This window comes from Dermacentor albipictus, chromosome 1 (assembly GCF_038994185.2).
Source record: "Dermacentor albipictus isolate Rhodes 1998 colony chromosome 1, USDA_Dalb.pri_finalv2, whole genome shotgun sequence".
Classification (NCBI taxonomy): Eukaryota; Metazoa; Arthropoda; class Arachnida; order Ixodida; family Ixodidae; genus Dermacentor; species Dermacentor albipictus.
In genome coordinates this window covers 254,809,391-254,827,306 of record NC_091821.1, presented here as the reverse complement: position 1 = coordinate 254,827,306, position 17,916 = coordinate 254,809,391, and the positions used below count along the sequence as shown (strand labels likewise).

General features: G+C 46.0%; 1 protein-coding gene across 9 annotated transcripts in view; it reads right to left on the bottom strand.

Annotated features, from left to right (window-relative positions):
* The window catches only part of LOC135901595 (uncharacterized), a 543,147-nt gene that overhangs the window by 501,286 nt on the left and 23,945 nt on the right, over positions 1–17,916 (bottom strand). The gene's annotated exons all lie outside the window — the stretch shown is intronic.

Here is a 17,916-nt window from a genome sequence, read left to right as displayed (position 1 = left end):
ATTTTATTCCTGCTATACGTCAACATCAGCAATAATATTAAATCTACAATAAAACTATTTGCAGATGATTGCGTAATTTATAGACAAATAATTAACTCATCCTACGCTGACATTTTGCAATCTGACCTCGCGAAAATTACCGTCTGGTGTAAACAGTGGCAAATTGAAATAAATGTTTCAAAAACTACGGCTATAGCTCTCACTAGATCTAGTAACCCGAGGCTTACTCATTACTCGATGAACGGTATCAGTATTGCACATGCGCAAACAATAATATACCTGGAAATTCATTTATCTTCAAACGTTTCATGGAATCATCACACCGAAGCGATTACTTGCAGCGCGTGCAAAACTTTTGGCTACATTAGGCGTAAGCTTTACTCGGCAAACAAGTCCACTAAATTATTAGCCTATACGACACTGGTTCGTTCGAAAATGGAGTACGCGTCTTTTATTTGCAATCTGCATCAGTCGTACCTTATAAACAAACTCGAGTCAGTCCAAAACAAAGCAGCCCGCTTCATCACGAAAAATTACTCACGAACATCTAGCATCACTAACATTAATGCATCTCTAAATCTCCCCTCGCTAGAATATCTCCCCTAGAATATCTCCTCTCTAGAATCTCCCCTCGCTAGAAGGCTGATAGAACTTCTTTCCCATTTTCACAAGCTGTATCACTGTGGGTCGTCTTTCAGCCATGCCACATCGTATCTTTCCCGCGCCTTGATCATCCCTTTAAAGTGCCGCCCGTTCTTGCGCGCACTAAATTCTTGAGTCACTCGCCCCTCTTTCTCGCGATATATCACTGGAATATGTTACCAAATGAAATCGGATCAGCTCTAAGTCATGATGATTTTCCTAGCAAAACTAAAACATTATTTTAACGTACTAACGTAGTATTCTCTTGCTCATTCGGTATAGGCATCACTGTATTATTGTGCGCTTTTTTCTTACTTTACCTTTTTTTCCTCACCATATTTTGATGCTCCTTGCGCAACTCATTTTGTTCTAGGTTAGTACAGAGTTCCTTGTACTGAATGAAATTTCCTCTGGTTGTGCTTTTCATTGTTTCATGCAGTATCTGCTAGTATGTGTACCTTTTTAGCAAGCACTTTCTTCGTATGAAGTGACCAAGTTACGTTGACTTTGTGTAACACCCATTTTATTTCTATAGATATCTTCAACGTTTAGGGCGTGTCGTTGTATTGCTCTTACTGTTTGCTTTCTTTCTTTTGTTTTCCTGTTTTCCCACTTGTGTTCTTTTTATTTTAGCATGCATTATCTGTTTAAATGCGTATACTGTATCTATCACTAATTTATTGTAACACCCCTATGTAATGCCCGTATGGGCCTTTAGGGTACTTGAATAAAAAAAAATTACGGTATTGCAAGCAAGAAGACGTACGGCGGGCGTGCCAACTTTAATTAAAGTACGATACACATATTTCCAATTTCTAAATTTGTATACATTTTGCGAACGGGATCAATTACACATCCTTGCGGTAGATAATGAGTCTGAACTCACCAGATCTTCAACCTCAAGGAATTCATGAAATCGGGGAACCAATTGTTTTCAGGGTTCGATAAGTTATTGATAAAGTCCCATGGGCTGACACTACCATGTGGGCATGGTCTTGTCACTTGTGTTCAAAGGCGCCACGTTCAGGGTATAAGTCACAAGGCTTACGGGGATTATTTTTGCATTTGCTTTCGTCAAGAAACGGATGTAGATGCAGATACTCGTGTGGAAATGGCAATAGCGCACACCGACTATGGAGGATTGACCAAGGATCGGGTACGGTCTAAAATAACAAACTACAGAAGTCAAGCACGTGGAGAACAGGCACTGGGTGGATACAAAGGGGAGAGAGGGAGGCGGCCCTGGCGTCCCTCAAGGCCGCGACATGCCGGCATTTCTGTACTGGCAAAATTGAGCAGCGACTTGCCCGCCCATGGTACCATCATATGCCCCTAATAATAGGAAAGTTAAGATCGAAAAAAAAACGAAACAAAACAAAACAAAACAGGACCGTTCATGTGTCCCAGGGGCCACTGGGTATGCACAAATGGACATGGGCCGCTGGTTATCACAACACCATGAATTGCACACCGCATCAGTTCAGAACACGCAGCAGAAGAACTAACCGTTCGCTGCACAACAGTTATATGATTAATAAGAACCAATGTATACCAAACCATGAACTCAACAATAACAAAATCAAGTATCGAACAAATTAAGACACAGCTGCAATTCAATGAACCCCTTCCCCATACACCTCATCCGATCCACTCACCGTCCCCGTTTGCCACCTACGTCGTCATTGTCGGGCCAGTTAACTCAGTTTTCGGCACAACATGACTAGTCCTAAGCAGTTTCCGAATGGTTCGTTCTCTGAGAAGTTAAGCGTAATAATAATTTGGAAAATATGCGGTTGGCTCGGCTGTGCTATTCTGAGCTAATACTAAAGTAGAGAGACATACGTATTCGTTTAAAAATAAACTTATAGAGCTTAGAAATTTATTGTTGGCCCCTTTTTACATTTAAATATCAACTGAACAACTCTTAAGTTGTTACGTAACCCACTGCGTGCGTGAAAAAAACGCAGTTTTGCACGAAGTGCGAAACATTGAGAGCGATAGCAATGTTTCGCGTTAATTGTGCTTAAGTTCTTCAGACAGTGTTCTAAGAATTAACACTCGGAGGCGACAGGTTGGCGTGACACAGCATGCGAGCCAGCTGCTGCTGCGCCTAGCTATCGGCTATTAGGAGTTTTACTATTAGGCGTCGTAAAACACTGGTGCGATAGGAGCCCCGCCACCGGTGTTGCAGGCGTCGCACCTCGATTGCAGTACCTCGATGGCGCACGGGATCAGACCGAAAGAAACCCGTCGGCGTTCGTAACGGGTAGTTGTGATTGTAGTTCGCACAACTGAAGTGTCCGCTCCGCTCAAGCCACTGTGTGTGCACCGCGGTGTGGTACGCACGAAGACTCTCAGTGAGAACGCTGCCCAGGCAGGGTGCGTCCACTTATAGCTCCATCGTTTTTTGCAGCCAAATGCATCGCGCGTCTCTCGCGTCTCTAGAGACCTTCTAACCCTCCACGTGTGGGCCGCACGTGCGCCGTCGATATCGTGACAGCATGGCGGAGGCTGCACAGATGCGCCTCCAATATCTACATAAATAAAAGAAGAAAACGATGCACTGTATCGGTAAAGCCATTTTAATGCGATAGCACTATATAGAGACTCCAGACGCATTTCTGCCGTCGGTGTCGTCGTGATGCTCCGTACAAAGTCCAAGGGCGATAATATCGTCGCCGCGCGCCGTATGCAAAACGTGCGACAGTGAGCCGACGATGGTGGCTCAATCTCGCGCGCGCAAGGGAGGAAAGTGGTAGAGTTACTGTATATGCTACCAAAGGTGCTACCTTTGGTAGCATATACAGATGTTCTCGTTGAAGTACGAAGGTCACTTCGCTCGCTGCTGCTGCCGCGCTTCCTCACGTCAGTGTTTTGACAAATGAGTTGATGTTTGCCTGTGCGTGCGTGATGCCATGCTTATTAATTTAGTTAGTAAGCGAATGTTTACAAGCTTATACGGCGGATAAATCTACTACCTTGGCTACTAAAACTACTATCTTGGCCAGTCTTGGCAGCAGTGGCAGTGCTCGCGCACCAGCTCACACATTCCTTTCTGCTTGTACAGGTTGGTTACGACAGGATCTGTCGTTTTCTTTGTTATCCTGTTACTGTCGCTGCTGCCAAGAACTGCTTTACTACTTGTGTCCTTGAATTAAGTGTTTAGTGTATCTTAGTTGAGCGCTGTTAGATACACCCACCTGTGCTGACCTCGCTAAGAGAATTGATGAACTGGAGTCAAGCCTTCTTTATGAATCGGATCGATTGACTGATCGCATTGTTAACAAGATTATTGTTAGCATGAAGACATCTTGGGTTGACGTGCTGGAGATCAAGAAGCACGTGGACAGCCTTGAGTCCAGTCTAAGATTTCTGAATGATCTGGTCGACAAGCGGCACAGTGAAAAGGCCTCGCTTGGGGCAGAAAACAAAGCCCTGAAAAGGGAAAACTGTTCACTTTCCCGAAGGGTCTCCGAGCTCGAGCAGTACTCTCGCATGATCAACATAGAAATCAGGGGTATCCCCTGTACTCAGGGCGAGAACTGTGTTGCAGTTTTGGAGACAATGGGCAGGAAAATTGGATGCCCCGTGACTTCCTCTGATATCGATGTTGTTCATCGAGTCTCTACTAAAGATAAGGGTAGGAAAAATTTAATTGCTAGGTTCTGCTCTCGAACGAAAAAGAACGATTTTATCAGCAAGGCACGAAAGGCAAGGCTCTGCCTGAATTACATCGGCAAATATCACAACTTTCCCATGTTTGTTAATGACCACTTGACACCACTAAATAAGGCACTCTTTTCCAAAGCACTATATATAGTGCTAAAGGAAGCCAACAACTGGAAGCACTTGTGGACAGATAATTGTCAGATTAAGGCTAGAAAGACTAATGAGAGCCGTGTTTGTTGCATTGCTGATGAGTCTGACCTTTCTGTTTTCAACTAACCGCCTTGATTCTGCCTCTTAAATGTCATTACCATCTACCGTGGATTCTTACCTCTCAACATCTGCGCTGAATAAATTCATGTCGCGCGACTACCATTCAAATATTCACTTCAATGCTAGAAGTCTCGGCAAGCATTTTGATGATTTTCAGCGCCGGTTTTCTACACTTAACAACGCCTTTTCAATAAGATTTGTGTCTGAAACCTGGCTTAGTAATGATGACAAGGACCTATTCTGCTTTAGCTCATACACTTAATTCTGAGTATTCTCACAGAGAGACGAGTAATCACGGCGGTTGAGCTATATTTGTCTCATATACCATTCCATATAAACGACGGCCTGATTTGGAGTTGAATGTTACTAACTGTGAATCTGTGTGTTTGTTGAATTTGATTCCCCCGTCTTCAGTATAGACAACAAGAACTTAGTGTTTGGCTGCATTTATCGCTCACCTTCTTCTTTAGTTACCGACTTCTGTAGTGCGCTTGATCAAACCATGGAAAAAAATATCATGCTCTAATTGTATCGCAATAATCATGGGCGATATCAACATTAACCTCATAGATACCAATTCACCTAATTCCTCTAGTTATTCAAGCATCTTCCATAGTTTTGGAAATTAATGTTTAATTTCTCTCCCTACTCGTTGTCCTAACTTCGCCGATGGCACCTTAATTGATCATGCATTATCGAAATTAACAGATCCACCTGATGCTGGTATTGTTACCACCGATATTACCGATCACTACCCTATCATTCTACGCCTGCGCTATCACTCAGCCTTGTCTAACGCGTCATTTTGTAGAGTCATACTTGACATAGAGATGTTCCTTGCTAGCGTGGCTAAAACTGACTGGTCGGAAGTTGTATCATTTAATGAACCTCAAAAAGCTTTTTCGCAATTTTTAACGACACTTTCATCGCATTTCAACTGCCACTCTCATAAAATAAAATGCAGAAAAAAGGTATCATTGCCGCAAAATCCATGGCTTACAGATAGCCTTTTGAAAGCAATGCGGTCACGCGAATATTTGTATAAAAATAAACTACTTGCCCGTTATAAAAAAATTCTAGCTCATTTTCTCCACAGCTGAGAAGTGCGAAGAGAAATTACAGCGAACAAGAAATTATAGAACGTGGTAATAACACTAGAAAAAGTGGGAAATTGTTAACACCTTTTTACACCGTAACTCTCAGAACGTAATTTCGAGAATCTTTCACAATGACATGGTATACATTAATCCGCTTGATATTGCAAATGCCTTTTGTGAGGCTTTTTTCAATAACACTTCTGATTCCGCTTCATGCCGTAACATGTCCTTTAAATGCTTGCCTCATTAATTTTTCCTTTTTCCAACAACACCTGATGAAGTATATTAGTAATTACAACCCTTAAAGCCACTAGTGCTGGCCTAGATAATATTAACGCCTATCACATTAAAATGATCGCGGAACATATCGTTAACGTCCTCTCAGCTATCATTAACCTAATTTTTAAAACCGGTGTTGTTCCTCGTGAACTTAAACGCGGTCGAGTCATTCCCGTTTTCAAAAAAGGTGATCGCACGCCTACACAGAATTAGAGACCCATTTGCGTTCTTCCATTTTTTCATAAAGTTATTGAAAAACTTTTTGAAAAGCGTCTAACAAAATATTTAGATAAATTTAGTATTCTTTCCCCTTATCAATTTGGCTTTCATTCTGGCTTTTCAACTAATCTAGCACTTATTTCTCATACTGATTATCTCAAAGAAGTGATTGATGAACGTAAATTTGTAGCCTCGATATTCGTTGATCTGTCCAAGGCCTTCGACATAATTAATCACACGATTCTTTGTGCTAAATTTGAAGCCATCGGAATAACTGGTCCCCCTCTACTGCTAATCTGCACCTCCTTTCAAGATAGAAAACAAGTCGTTAACATTTCTGGGCACTAGTCTAAAGAAGCTACTACTAACATTGGTGTACCACAGGGGTCCATATTAGGTCCTCTACTTTTCCTAATTTAAATTAATGATCGGCCTAGTTGCCTCTCTTCATCGAACTGTATTCTTTACGCTGATGATACTACTATATTTTGTTCTAACAATTGTATATCAACGCTAACACGCAAGCTAAACGGAGATCTCGTGAAACTTTCCACATGGTGTCAACTTAACAAGCTGCAGATTAACCATAATAAGACCAATTTTGTCGCCTTTGCCTCACTTCAGCGATCGCCTGAGTTCCTTCAATCTATTTCCATCAACAATCACCTAATCACTGCAGTTTCTCATTTTCAACTCTCGCGTCGCTTTATTATGCTTTTGTTCATGCTCATATTAACTGTAACATTGAATCATGGGGATACACTTATAACAGTCACTTCATTTCGTTGCAAGTCACTCAATATCGAGCTATTCGACTAATAACATTTTAACCTCGTAGCATTAGCGCAATTCAGCCCTTACATGCACATAATATTTTAAATGTGACTGATTTTGTTAAATACAAACTGGCCATATTTACTTTTAGGGCATTAAACAATGATATTCCAGTAACCATCATACCAAAGACATCCCTTACTAATGTAAGTAATACCAGATTTGCAGGAAATATGAACTTCATTTTACCCATCGTTCGCACCAACTATGGTAAGCAGTCATTACACTCTTCAGCTTTATCTCTGTGGAACACATTACCATTCCCTTTAAAATTGTTCAAAGCTCACAGGTTTCGTGCACAACTTGAGCATTTTCTTTTAGCTTCCTCCGACGTTCCCATGTGAGTGTACTATATGTTGTATTTTTAACTTTCACTTTGTTTCTCTATATGTCTCTCGCAATTTTTTTCTTTTTCTTTCTTGTTAAGCTATTTTTGTAGTTTCAGCTTTTGTTGACTACTACAAAGCCTTGTCATTGCTTAATACATTCATTTTTACATGTTGCCTTTGTTGTTTTATTAATTGTAGTCATCATGCACAGGAGGTCCCATTTAAGTTTCTAACTACGGGACCTCCTTCTGTATATACTTATCATGTAGTTATCCCCACTTTTGTCTTGAAACTCGCCGTGGTTGTTCAGTGGCTATGGTGTTGGACTGCTCAGCAAGAGGTCGTGGGATCGCATCCCGGCCACGGCGGCCGCATTTCGATGGGGGCGAAATGCGAAAACACCCGTGTACTTAGATTTAGGTGCACGTTAAAGAACCCCAGGTGGTCGAAATTTCCGGAGTCCTCCACTACGGCATGCCTCATAATCAAAAAGTGGTTTTGGCTCGTAAAACCCCAAAATTTAATTAATTTTTGTCTTGAATGAAACTGATTCTAATGCTGATCCTTACTTCCTATAACTGCCTACTAATTTGTTATCGCAACCGATGCTTCGCCTTTCGGGCGCAACTGCGACTTTTTTTGAAGAAGCTTCAATATTGAGAAACACTTGAACTTTTGTTGTTTTACGCGCATTTTTTTTTATGAGCGCCGACGAAAGATACGTTATTATGTATATATGCATGTCGTAATTAAAGCTTATGATAACCGTATCACAACAATATTTTTTCCCATAATATAAGCATGTTGTCGCCCCAGGTGCAAAACCTGCAGGCACCTTCAAAGCGACATTAAATATAAGAGCACCGCAAATAGTTACACACGCGAAGTCAAATCTAGCCTCATTTGTACAAGTTCGGATGTGATTTATATACTTGAATGTTGCTTCTGGAAGAAACAATATACCGGTGAAACGGGACAATCAATGAACGTCAGATTAAACGGACATCGCGCGGACACAGCTAAAAAGCTCCCAAAGCCGTCGCCGAGCATTTCAACCAACCAGGTCATAACCTTGATCAACTTAAACTCTAGATCTTACAGTCCAATTTCCGTTCTGAACGAAAAACAACATATATAGAATCAAATCTTATCCTTAAGTTCAAGACTATGCAGCCAATAGGCATAAAATAGGCATAAAGGTTTCAAATGGAGCTTTAGAATCAATTCGGAATGGCAAATTTCAAGCTATATAGAAAAACACTTAGTTTTGTTGCTTAGTGTTTTTTCTTCTTCCTTTCCTTTCTTCCTTTTATTTATTTATTCCATTTGAGTATTTCCTTTTATTTTTGTCTTTATTTTTTTTTTCATGAGCACCCGTTTCTGCCGCTCCTTCTATTATCTCTTTCAGAGACACGATAGCCCACGACCACCAGCGAAACAAGTAATAGAGGGCTGCTGTGTACGCCTTGCCGTACGCCTTGCTGTATCTCCCTGCTGTGTGGCGTCAGGGAGATACGATCTCTCCAATGCTATTCACAGCGTGTTTACAGAAGGTATTCAGAGACCTGGATTGGGAAGAATTGGGGATAATAGTTAATGGAGAATACCTTAGTAACTTGCGATTCGCTGATGATATTGCCTTGCTTAGTAACTCAGGGGACCAATTGCAATGCATGCTCACTGACCTGGAGAGGCAAAGCAGAAGGGTGGGTCTAAAAATTAATCTGCAGAAAACTAATGTTCTACAGTGTCGGAAGAGAACATCAGTTTACGATAGGTAGCGAGGCACTGGAAGTGGTAATGGAATACATCTACTTAGTATCCACGGTCACTACTTAGGTAGTGACCGCGGATCCGGATCATGACTGAAATAATCAGAAGAATAAGAATGGGCTGGGGTGCGTTTGGCAGGCATTCTCAGATCATGAACAGCAGGTTGCCATTATGCCTCAAAAGAAGTGTATAATAGCTGTGTCTTACCAGTACTCACCTACGGGGCAGAAACCTGGAGGCTTACGAAAAGGGTTCTACTCAAATTGAGGACGACGCAACGAGCTATGGAAAGAAGAATGATAGGTGTAACGTTAAGGGATAAGAAAAGAGCAGATTGGGTGAGGGAACAAACGCGAGTTAATGACATCTTAGTTGAAATCAAGAAAAAGAAATGGGCATGGGCAGGACATGTAATGAGGAGGGAAGATAACCGATGGTCATTAAGGGTTACGGACTGGATTCCAAGGGAAAGGAAGCGTAGCAGGGGGCGGCAGAAAGTTATAGGCGGGCGGATGAGATTAAGAAGTTTGCACGGACAACATAGCCACAATTAGTACATGACCGGGGTAGTTGGAGAAGTGTGGGAGAGGCCTTTACCCTGCAGTGGGCGTAACCAGGATGATGATGATGATGATGATGATGATGATGTGTACGCCTTTGACATGCCGGCGGACATACAGCCGTTGAGGCGTGATTGACAGACGGCCGTGCCACTGGCCTTGTGCACAGCACTCCTTTATTCTCAATTCTACACCCTTCCCGCTAACACACCTTCACTTGTTGCCGCGTTCACCCACCATACGCCCTCTCCCCTTTAGAAGAACCCCACTTATATATACTGTGGCGAGGAAAGCATATGTCGCCTTGAAGAAAAGTCTACTCGTCGAAACGTTGGCTCCTGCTTTCACCTTGTTCTCGTTTTGCTCATCGTCTTGAATTTTTATCTCCCGCCTTCCCCGTGTTTTCCCAAGATAACGTAAGGCAATTCACAATTCAGTAAATAACATTATTTTGTGTAATCTTACGCCTTGATCATCTTCAGATGCGGCAAAGCGTAACGACACTATAGCACAGTCGAAAATGACGCAGACAACTCGGTTCTCGGCACATGGCTACTCCCGGCGAGCCACCCATTCCACCGCCACCGTTTGGCCGGCCCAGATGGTTCGAGTGTCATAAAAGTATGGGCAGAGGTGTATACTCTTCGTGGCGATTTGCGCACCCAATTCTTGCGGAGTCTCGATTCCATACCTACCCGCGTACAGTGCGCCACACTGACACTTGAACACTGCGTTGCAAAGCAAATAAAGAGTAATATACCAAATCAGATAGTGTAGGGTTTGAATAACTCTCTAAAAACTGTGCGACTTGGTAGTTTGGGAACTGCTTCCGTGAGCTTCTCAAGACGGGAGTCCGAAGCGACGTCGCCGCTGGAGACGAAGGAAGACGAAGGACGCTATCGCGGGGATTGGTCACGCGTGACCTCGTCTTGAATTATATATTATTATTTTTTATTTGTTGTGTTATTTATTTATTAACTAATTTATTTTACTTTTTTAATCATATTACCACCCGATTCATGGCCTATCCCCCATAGTGGGTTTCTGCCATTAATTGAGGCTTCATCCTCATTATCATCATCATCATCACCACCTCGTGGCATCCCCACGCTAGAGCCAGCTGTTCGAAACGGGGTGGCCGAGGCAGAGCTCCAGGAGGCTCAGTTCCATTTCGGACACCGACCGCGACTCGGAGAAGTAGCTGCGCCCACACTATCCAGCCCTTCGTGCTATCAGTCCACTCCTGGCGCGAAGCCTGGATGAGGCACAGAGGTCCTCCCAGACGACGCCGGGTGGCGGCCCCGGGACGAATCCAGCTACACTGGGCCACGCAGCCTACCCGCAGGCGTACGCGGTGGCCTCCGCGGTACCGCCCTCTGGGTTTACTCTACGTCGTGCCTTTCCAGGGAGGAGGGCCATTCGAGGCATCGGGAGCATGCGGTGAGCCCAGCGCGCAGGCAAAAACTGATAAGCCATCACAATTTGAGTGGAATGGGTGCATGTTCGGCCGGTACATACCTGCCGAGACCAAGGGAGCCGCCGCTGCCGCTGCAGCAGCAGCCAGATGGCACATGGCTACTCCCGGCGAGCCACCCATTCCACCGCCACCGTTTGGCCGGCCCAGATGGTTCGAGTGTCATCGAATGCTCTCGTGCTCCCAGAGCCGCGGAGGAAATCATCAGCAAGTTTTCCCTCGGAGGGCCCCCGCGCCGCCATGGACACCAGGCCCACTCCCGCAGGACAGACCAGGATCCGGACCCGGAAGCAGTAAGCAGCTCGTCGTAGCCGCTGTGGGCGTCACCGGAGGTGGCCTAGGACCGTCCCGTCCCAGGGACCAGAACAATCGGAGGATTCCGCGCAAGAAGAGCGAGACGCCCGCGAGCCACATGCAGTTGCCGCCTTTCCTGGCAATGGCAAACAAGCTGCCATCGCCGACCATGGCGACTCACGTGCCGGGCCACCCACCTAGTGTCGCTGTGCTAAAGAACAACTCCGCAGCAACCGCGCCGCTTCCATGCTTGCGTAGGGCAGCCTTTGGAGCTGACGACAGCTGCGCGTCACCAGCTCTGTCTAAAAGAAATGAGGTGCCCGGCATGATTTCGCCGTTGAACCAGGCTTCTGGCAGCGGTGGCAAGTGCAGGGCCACCGGAGGAGGAAACATGACTATGCGCCGAGCCCACGGCGGTGTCGTTCCCTAGTCCGACGCGCTGGGGGCCAAGCCCAAGAAGCCCCCGCGCATGACCATGACATTTAACAAGTCTTCGTCGGAACGTTCAGGTGGAAACGCCCCATACAACAGCGGCAAAGAGGCGTTCGCCCGAGCGCCGGCGTTCAGGAACATCCCCCGACGTACAGTTCAACCGTCCTCAAGGGCTTCAGCGCCACCAACAAGCAGGACAACACTCGCGGCACGGGGAGCGACGGCAAGCCTGTCCTCTCGGATAACCCCGGGAGGAGCAACCTGCCACGCGACTGGACTGCACCCTGCGATACAAGGTCGAGATTGTCGGCACGGACATCATCGTCACTCGGGGAAGCGCCAAGTCCAAAAAAGAAGTCGAACACGGGATTTGTGGCCGCAGGGGCCATTAAACTGCAGCGATACCGTCGAAGATGCCTGGTAGCACCGGACATCAATACCTTAATTTTTAATTATCGAATATTAATTAAATATAATTACATTTTCTATGCGATGGCTCTTTTATCTAATACGAGGTGTATCGGGAGTGATAAGTGCGCTGCGAGGAGCAGGATCTCCAACCGGTAATAGCAGCACCTTCAATCCATTTTTATGCTTGCGCGTCCGACGAGATGACGTCGGCCACGTTGCCGTCATTCTGGGTGATTCTTCTGTTAAATTCTTTCCGGGAAGTGTTTAGTTTCGCCAATATAGGACGCGAGGCATTAGGTGCAGGTAAGCTTGTACACAATGCCCTACGCCTTTTCGACAGGAACGCGGTCTTTTGGATGAGAGTGGAGAGGAGAGGAGGCCTAGTTCTACATGTTCGCGAGTGCTTCGTCTAATACTGGTTTTTAAGCCTGACGAGCCACCAGATATTGGTCCCCATTTCTTGCTGTCTGCAGAATGGTTCACACCCATCTACGTGGGATCGGCCAAGGATGAGAAATTTCTCTGACTTAATTTTTGAATGGTTCATTGCAGATATGGCAGCCTTGCCTATATTTGGACTGTAGAAAGGCGTTGGTGCATAAATAAAATAATTAGAAAATGAAAGGGTATATTTATTTCAATCAACTATTAGAATATATACGATGCACACAGCATACATCATCCCGACATAGATTACAGAATACATGTGCAGACAGCATACATCATCTCGACATAGATTACAGAGTACATGAGCTATACCCAGCAAGGTGGGTGGGTGGGTGCGTAGAGGTAGAACACCCGCCTCGCGTGCAAGAGGTCCGTGGTTCGAATCCCGGTGCCGCGCAATTTTCCACCGGATTAAAAAAAATCCGCGTGTTGATAAAATTGCATAAACAGGCCTGGAATGTGGCCTGATCCCGGTGACCAGAACCTGTAACGCATTCCCTCACCAGAGCAGGATTGGCCACCCTGGTGCAGTACTTGGCCACAACCTCCTATATGAACAACAATCAAACCCCGGCCCTCAGTCACCAGACGCTGCGAAGCAACTGACCACGGCGGCGGTGAGACCTGCGACGAAGCAGACGGTGCTAAGAATCCCTGGCTCTGGACAGGCCGCCATTGAAATACGAACCTGGCAACGTTTAACGCTAGAACGTTATCTAGTGAGGCGAGTCTAGCAGTGCTATTAGAGGGCAGTAAATGGGATATAAAAGCGTTCAGTGAAGTTAGGAGGCCAAAACAAGCATATATACAGTGCTAAAAAGCTGGCACGTCCTGTGCTACCGGAGCTTAGCGAAGAGACAAGAACTAGGAGTCGGGTTCCTGATTAATAAAGATATAGCTGGTAACATACAGGAATTATAGCATTAACGAGAGGGTGGCAGGTCTTCTTGTGAAACTTAATAAGAGGTACAAAATGAAGGTTGTACAGGTCTACGCCCCTACATCAGGTCATGATGACCAGGAAGTCGAAAGCTTCTATGAAGACGTGGAATCGTCGATGGCTTGTGTCCGTGTTAGCACTCCTGCCTGTCAGTAACAGGGGGCGCTATAAGGCATAAAGCTATTTCATTTTGACTGTATTCCATCGTCCTGACGTCAAATTTGCGTAACCGCTAACGCGAGCACGGGTGGTCACCCGTAACGTTGTTTGAACCCAATAAAACGTTCTCCTCGTTTGTAGGAGGTGGCTTTTGTTTGGTTTCAAAGCGAATAGAAGTGCCTACCATGATGCAAGTTATTCTCATCTGCTCGGCTGACGAGATGCGAGGGGGGCGCAAAAAACGGATTCTCAGTGAAGAAGAGTTGGCAGGAGATGTCACTCCGCCAGAAATCTACTTTTGCCGGCAGCTTCGAGTAGCAAGCGCTATAGCAATCGGCGGGCAGCCGCCTTCTACTCCTTTCGGAACGGATGCAGATCCCGGTTATTTCAAGAAAAGATTCAGTTTTGTTTTAAATTGTTGCATTGTAAATTGGTGTGCTGTACTGCCAAGTTGATAAAGGGGACAGGATCTCTGTCAAGCTTGCGAGCTTTTAGTCCTGTCTCCTTTTCTGTCTAAGAGAAAATAAAAACTGAGTTGAATTGAATTGAATAATACATCTCTAGTGCGTACACGTCACCTTTACGTGGTAGCTCTTCGCGATATTCTGGGGTTGTGTGACAAGCAGGCGAAGTATAGGCGTGGTCCGAAAATGTTTGACCAATCGCTGAGGGCTATTGATGGAACTGAAATAGAAACGGATTGGAACAGCTTTGCGTTATTATAGCGCCCACAAATTCCTACTAACGTGCTCAACTTCCCGTGGTTCTGGGGACGCAAGTGTATCATACACACACGCATCGAAGACGCCCAGTGAGTGACATGCATGCCGAGCGCTCACTAATCACCATCCAAAAGTTACAACTCTTTCTTTGACGGAGACAGAGAAGGGATGATCGTGCACAGATAACCCTGCCTGTAAATTTTCGCTGTTTGTGGTATCGACTAGCGCAGCGTCTTTATTTTAATACAGCAGAAACGGTTGTTTTTTTCTCGAGGTAGCTCCCGCAAAATTCCGCTCCACGGGAACTACCATCACCGCCCCACATGGCTCAACACGGGACTGCACACATTTATAGAGCGTCGTCTACGTATATCGGTGCCATACATAACGCTACATATAGATGCACCAGACACCGGTCGGCTGTGCTCTCTATACTGTGGGGATGCGCGACCCTCGCGCCTCTCCTGATGTTTTTCCCGCATAGCGCGTCTCCTGCAGTGCGGCTTCGCCGCGCACGTGGCGGTCGGAGTGGTACAGGCGCAGTGCGAGAGATGGCGCTAGTGTTGTACTGCTGCTAAAGTCCCTTGATAATTTAAAAGTACCGCCACTCTTTGAACTCTGCCGCCGCCGCGCGACCTCCTCGCCTCCTCCTCGCCCCTTGTGTGTCCCCCCCGTGGCAACCAGTTTTGCCCCCGTTTTTCTGCACGACGATTGGTCTCCCTGCCGTTGCCCTTGGAAACGCGCGGATCTTGAGTTTTGCTTGTGTTTTTCTTTTTCGTTCGCGCCATTTTCCTCCTGAGCACGGCTGGCTCGGTACTTTAGCTCGGCGTAGCGAACGTTGTGCGCAGTGTTTCTGGTCTATGTGCTAGCGCTATGCCGGGCTGTTGCGCATATAACTGCAGCAAGAAGCCTGAAGATGGTTATGCCGTTTTTATGATACCGCAACCAAAGCGTAACGGCTTGCGTAGGAAGCAGTGGCTGCATGACATTGGCCGAAGCAACTTTGTTCTGACAAAGAACAGCGTTGTTTCCGAGCTGACGAGTCTTTCTTATAGCTCGTAGCAAAGCATCCCGTAATGCTGCATCTTTTATCATTCTTCCGGCCTGCTCAGCAGCGTTTTTGTTGCGGTTTTCCTCAGTATGCTTAATATTCTGGGGTGGCTCCATCACTTCGCACGTCGCTAACTGTTGTTATTCAGTCAGAAGCGCAGTATTATTGATTCTGCTTTGCGCCCTGAAAAAATTTGTGGCAAGTATCCCCGTAGAATTGTAGGTGATGAGCGTTCACTAGTCAAAATTTAGCTTTTTTTTTAAGTTTTAAGGCGAAAGCCTTTAGATCTTTATGTTTCAAGGTCGCGTTCTAAACTGGAAGTATCACGGGACCCAAGGAAGGCCAGAGGGGACCCAAAGCATGTCCACATCTGTATGAGAGAATAATTACCCAAGTTAATGAATCATTAGTGGTTGACATAAGGTGGATTAGGGAGAATTAAGGTTGATTAGAGTGTATTAAAGAAGATTAAGGTGGATTAGAGTGCATTACAAAGGATTAAGATGCATGAATAAAGATTTAGGTGCGTGGAGGAGAATTAAGGCGGATTATGGTGGATTAAGGTGAAGTGTTGATGAAAGGGTATTAAGACCGATTGGGGTGGATTAGGGTGCATTAACAACAATCCAATAATTAATCAATCATTACTTTGGTAATCATTAATCATCTCTTATACGCGTCTACACATGCTTTGGTCCGCTTCCCGCTTTCCTTCGGTCACGTGATATTTTCTGTAGCTCACAACGGGACCTTGAAACAGAGGTCTAAGGCTTTGCTTAATAAGCCACACACAAAGGGATGTGTCACTAGCAATACTAGACCAGACGCACGAAGTAAAGCAGCTGATCATGTGGCAGAAAAATTGTCTGGAGTATAGAACTCGCCTCAAAGCTCCCTTTAAATCAGTATACCCCGTTCATACGGCTCTAAGAAAAAACCAACCTCCTCATAAACGTTGCCTCCAGCATTATCGATGCTGTTATTAGCATTTCTCAAAATTTTCAACCCCACTGGGGCGCGCAACTGGCCCAATATAACACGCCTCCATAGAATCCTGCGGCACGTCCGCGGGAGCCCAGGAGGAATAGCGTGCCGTGCGCAGCCGACGGGCGAGGAGAATCGAGGAGGAAAGCGCCGTGAGGAGGAGAGTGTCGCTACTTTCAAATTATCAAGGGGCTTTAACTGCTGCGGGGTTACTTGGGTGCGGGAGAGAGAAGGCGCTCTCTTGGGTTCGAGACAGCAAGCGGGACGGACGTGCCGGGCCGCTCGTGCAGCGACCCTCTTTCCCGGCGGGTCGACGCACGGCGGGGACGTCTCCCGCGTGCGCGCCGACCGAGGCTTCGGCGAGACCGTCTCGCGTGGCCGCCTTCGAACGCTCCACGATTCGCGTGACTATACACGCGAACGAGCAGGCGTTGGGATCCAGCATGGGGCGAACACATTCGCTCGCTTCCGGTCGCGCGCCCATCGGCATGTTTTGTGGATAGCAACTCGGCTAGCAGGCATTGATGTATGAAAGGTGCAATAAATGCCCTTGCGATTGTTTGCACTACTGTGTTGTCGTTCCTTTGTCCCAAGAGTACGGTGTGAGAATCCCACATCAGACCCCACAATACCAAATATATGCCCAACGAAGCAACAAATGCTGCCTGAACATCTTCACCGCAAGAAATATACGCAGTCAAGCCCTGCGTTATTGCTTTAATAAACCGAATTGACTTCCTTGGCTGTTTCTCCCGTTTTCGCACTCAGAACTTTCTCCGCTGAGTGCGCTATATGCTCTCGCGTAACCGAGCTGCAGGTCGTGGTCGTTGCCGAACGCCTATAGACCAGAACACGCTAGTCTCGCACCCAGACTAACCGAACGCATACTCTCGCACCCGGGTTGCCCGGTCGACCGGCGCTATTTTGTACTGGGCTGCCAAAGTGTGTTCGCCGGCGACCAGTAGACATGGCACGTGCCATCTCTAGGGCTCCAAAGTGCGGAAATGTGCCCGTTCACACGGATCCAAAGTAGAAGAAGTCATCTGGGCATCATTGCGTCGTGTTTGGATGCCAAAACAACCAGCGGAAAAGGAGCAGGTTGCTTAGCGCTGTTTGCGAAGAGCACAACACACGTAGGGAATCGTGCCGGTGCGGTGTTTTCAGCCTGCGCCGATTTCCATCCGCAACGAAGAATGCCAAGCTGCGCCACCGGTGGATAGCTGCAGTGAATAGGAAGAACTACCAACCCAGTGAAAATGCACGAGTGAGTATTCGATCTGTGTATATTTTGGTGCCACGTTCAACTTTGGGCCCTACAAACCTAATACGC